Genomic DNA, 5,000 nt, shown 5'->3' on the forward strand with positions numbered 1-5,000 from the left:
GGGCATGATTCTGGGGCGCCCCAGAGCCAAGTAGGCGCCTGGAGGAAAGGAAAAAAAAACTTTAACTTTTTTTTGACCACCAGGGGTGGGGGGGTCTCATGCCCCATCGGGTGCCCGCCCCGAGTGCCTCTCAGGCGGATACATTTTCACCCGTGTGCGGGAGACACATATGGTGCATGGTCCGTGTATACACCATATGTGTAGTATGGGCAAAACCACTGTAAAGTCATACTGCCATTGACTTCCATTCATTTTCCCAGGATGACTTATATACTCTATGGTAGCTGTCTGGTGGACTGGGGGCCGCGACAATGTTACGCTTGTAAGTCAGAAGCTGGGAAATGCACTGCGAAGCTGGGAAAACCGTTTTTCGAGCTCATTTTCGGTTCCGCCCAACGGATTTTGATCAAAATAGGCTCATTCGAAAGGTATTAACCGGGGGCACACGGAAAACCGGGACTAATAACGCGCACGTGCGCGTGCGCGAAACGGGAAGCAAAAGAAAACTTCAATCGGAGCTACAACCGTGAACCGTCGCAGATAGGGCGGAAATTTCAACGCACGTCGCTGCGTCTCACTCCAACTTAAATAACAAAACTGTCCCCAGCGAAATCGGTTGGATAAAACGGAAACGGGAAGCGAAAGAAAACGTTAAACGTCAACACCGAAATGGCTATCGTCAATTCCAATGTGAAAACAACTCGCACGTATGTGTCTTACTCTAAAGCAGTGTATAAAACTATCCCCAGCCAAATCAGAGCTACGCAACGAAAACGGGAAGCGAAACAAAACTTTAAACGGAGCTACCGAATTGGAAATCATCAATCCTGGGAAAATAACAACTCACACGTGTGCCCCTTATTCTAACTTGAATTTAGAAACCGTCCTCAACAAAATCCCACGTTCGGGTGAATAACTGTGAATTTTAAGGCACATGCCTCTCTGGGCTGGGAGAGTGCATTCAAATAGGAGAAATTGGCTTCATTTAGAGGCATCTCCACTTAGGGACGTCGTAGCACCTTAACTCGGGTGGCGTTGGAAAGGTCTGGTCCAGGGGAACACGGGCGTGTCAAGTTTGCCACGCGCACGCGCATCCCCGCTAAACAGGGGCCAAAACAAAACTTTAAACGGAGCTACCGAATTGGAAACCATCAATCCTGGGAAAATAACAACTCACACGTGTGCCCCTTATGCTAACTTGAATTTAGAAACCGTCCTCAACAAAATCCCACGTTCGGGCGCAAAACTGCACGTTTGAGGCCACATTTTCAATGATGCTGGAAACTTACATTCAAAGCTGGGAAAATGTGCTCATCTACAGGCATCCCCACTTAGGGACGTCGTAGCACCTTGACTCGGGTGGCGTTGGAAAGGTCTGGTCCAGGGGAACACGGGCGTGTCAAGTTTGCCACGCGCACGCGCATCCCCGCTAAACAGGGGCCAAAACAAAACTTTAAACGGAGCTACCGAATTGGAAACCATCAATCCTGGGAAAATAACAACTCACACGTGTGCCCCTTATGCTAACTTGAATTTAGAAACCGTCCTCAACAAAATCCCACGTTCGGGCGCAAAACTGCACGTTTGAGGCCACATTTTCAATGATGCTGGAAACTTACATTCAAAGCTGGGAAAATGTGCTCATCTACAGGCATCCCCACTTAGGGACGTCGTAGCACCTTGACTCGGGTGGCGTTGGAAAGGTCTGGTCCAGGGGAACACGGGCGTGTCAAGGTTGCCACGCGCACGCGCATCCCCGCTAAACAGGAGCCCAAACAAAACTTTAAACGGGGCTACGGAAAAGGGGAGAGCTTTTTCGGGGACAAACACCACTCACGTCGGTGCCCCCTGTTCCAACTTGAATTTAGAAACCGTCCTCAACAAAATCCCACGTTCGGGTGAATAACTGTGAATTTTAAGGCACATGCCTCTCTGGGCTGGGAGAGTGCATTCAAATAGGAGAAATTGGCTTCATTTAGAGGCATCCCCACTTGGGGACGTCGTAGCACCTTAACTCAGGTGGCGTTAGAAAGGTCTGGTCCAGGGGAACACGGGCGTGTCATGTTTGCCACGCGCACGCGCATCCCCGCTGAACAGGAGCCCAAACAAAACTTTAAACGGGGCTACGGAAAAGGGGAGGGCTTTTTCGGGGACAACCACCACTCACCTCGGTTCCCCCCATCCCAACTTGAATTTAGAAACCGTCCCCAGCCAAATCCCACGTTCGGGGGCAAAACTGCTCGTTTGAGGCCACATTTTCAATGATACTGGAAACTTACATTCAAAGTTGGGAAAAGGTGTTCATTTACAGGCATCTCCACTTAGGGACGTCGTAGCACCTTAACTCAGGCGGCGTTAGAAAGGTCTGGTCCAGGGGAACACGGGCGTGTCAAGGTTGCCACGCGCACGCGCATCCCCGCTAAACAGGAGCCCAAACAAAACTTTAAACGGGGCTACGGAAAAGGGGAGAGCTTTTTCGGGGACAAACACCACTCACGTCGGTGCCCCCTGTTCCAACTTGAATTTAGAAACCGTCCTCAACAAAATCCCACGTTCGGGTGAATAACTGTGAATTTTAAGGCACATGCCTCTCTGGGCTGGGAGAGTGCATTCAAATAGGAGAAATTGGCTTCATTTAGAGGCATCCCCACTTGGGGACGTCGTAGCACCTTAACTCAGGTGGCGTTAGAAAGGTCTGGTCCAGGGGAACACGGGCGTGTCATGTTTGCCACGCGCACGCGCATCCCCGCTGAACAGGAGCCCAAACAAAACTTTAAACGGGGCTACGGAAAAGGGGAGGGCTTTTTCGGGGACAACCACCACTCACCTCGGTTCCCCCCATCCCAACTTGAATTTAGAAACCGTCCCCAGCCAAATCCCACGTTCGGGGGCAAAACTGCTCGTTTGAGGCCACATTTTCAATGATACTGGAAACTTACATTCAAAGTTGGGAAAAGGTGTTCATTTACAGGCATCTCCACTTAGGGACGTCGTAGCACCTTAACTCAGGCGGCGTTAGAAAGGTCTGGTCCAGGGGAACACGGGCGTGTCAAGGTTGCCACGCGCACGCGCATCCCCGCTAAACAGGAGCCCAAACAAAACTTTAAACGGGGCTACGGAAAAGGGGAGAGCTTTTTCGGGGACAAACACCACTCACGTCGGTGCCCCCTGTTCCAACTTGAATTTAGAAACCGTCCTCAACAAAATCCCACGTTCGGGTGAATAACTGTGAATTTTAAGGCACATGCCTCTCTGGGCTGGGAGAGTGCATTCAAATAGGAGAAATTGGCTTCATTTAGAGGCATCCCCACTTGGGGACGTCGTAGCACCTTAACTCAGGTGGCGTTAGAAAGGTCTGGTCCAGGGGAACACGGGCGTGTCATGTTTGCCACGCGCACGCGCATCCCCGTTGAACAGGAGCCCAAACAAAACTTTAAACGGGGCTACGGAAAAGGGGAGGGCTTTTTCGGGGACAACCACCACTCACCTCGGTGCCCCCCATCCCAACTTGAATTTAGAAACCGTCCCCAGCCAAATCCCACGTTCGGGGGCAAAACTGCACGTTTGAGGCCACATTTTCAATGATACTGGAAACTTACATTCAAAGTTGGGAAAAGGTGTTCATTTACAGGCATCCCCACTTGGGGACGTCGTAGCACCTTAACTCAGGCGGCGTTAGAAAGGTCTGGTCCAGGGGAACACGGGCGTGTCAAGGTTGCCACGCGCACGCGCTTCCCCGCTGAACAGGAGCCCAAACAAAACTTTAAACGGGGCTACGGAAAAGGGGAGGGCTTTTTCGGGGACAACCACCACTCACCTCGGTGCCCCCCATCCCAACTTGAACTTAGAAACCGTCCCCAGCGAAATCCCACGTTCGGGCGAATAACTGTGAATTTTAAGCCCCTTTTCCTCTCAAGCTGGAAACGTGCAAAGTTGGGAAAAGGTGTTCATTTACAGGCATCTCCACTTAGGGACGTCGTAGCACCTTAACTCAGGCGGCGTTAGAAAGGTCTGGTCCAGGGGAACACGGGCGTGTCAAGGTTGCCACGCGCACGCGCATCCCCGCTGAACAGGAGCCCAAACAAAACTTTAAACGGGGCTACGGAAAAGGGGAGGGCTTTTTCGGGGACAACCACCACTCACCTCGGTGCCCCCCATCCCAACTTGAATATAGAAACCGTCCCCAGCCAAATCCCACGTTCGGGGGCAAAACTGCTCGTTTGAGGCCACATTTTCAATGATACTGGAAACTTACATTCAAAGTTGGGAAAATGTGCTCATCTACAGGCATCCCCACTTGGGGACGTCGTAGCACCTTGACTCAGGCGGCGTTAGAAAGGTCTGGACCAGGGGAACACGGGGGTGTCAAGTTTGCCACGCGCACGCGCTTCCCCGCTGAACAGGAGCCCAAACAGAACTTTAAACGGGGCTACGGAAAAGGGGAGGGCTTTTTCGGGGACAACCACCACTCACCTCGGTGCCCCCCATCCCAACTTGAATATAGAAACCGTCCCCAGCCAAATCCCACGTTCGGGCGAATAACTGTGAATTTTAAGCCCCTTTTCCTCTCAAGCTGGAAACGTGCAAAGTTGGGAAAAGGTGTTCATTTAGAGGCATCTCCACTTAGGGACGTCGTAGCACCTTAACTCAGGCGGCGTTGGAAAGGTCTGGTCCAGGGGAACACGGGGGTGTCAAGGTTGCCACGCGCACGCGCTTCCCCGCTGAACAGGAGCCCAAACAAAACTTTAAACGGGGCTACGGAAAAGGGGAGGGCTTTTTCGGGGACAACCACCACTCACCTCGGTGCCCCCCGTCCCAACTTGAACTTAGAAACCGTCCCCAGCGAAATCCCACGTTCGGGCGAATAACTGTGAATTTTAAGCCCCTTTTTCTCTCAAGCTGGAAACGTGCAAAGTTGGGAAAAGGTGTTCATTTAGAGGCATCTCCACTTAGGGACGTCGTAGCACCTTAACTCAGGCGGCGTTGGAAAGGTCTGGTCC

This window comes from Osmerus mordax, unplaced genomic scaffold (assembly GCF_038355195.1).
Source record: "Osmerus mordax isolate fOsmMor3 unplaced genomic scaffold, fOsmMor3.pri Scaffold_43, whole genome shotgun sequence".
NCBI lineage: Eukaryota > Metazoa > Chordata > Actinopteri > Osmeriformes > Osmeridae > Osmerus > Osmerus mordax.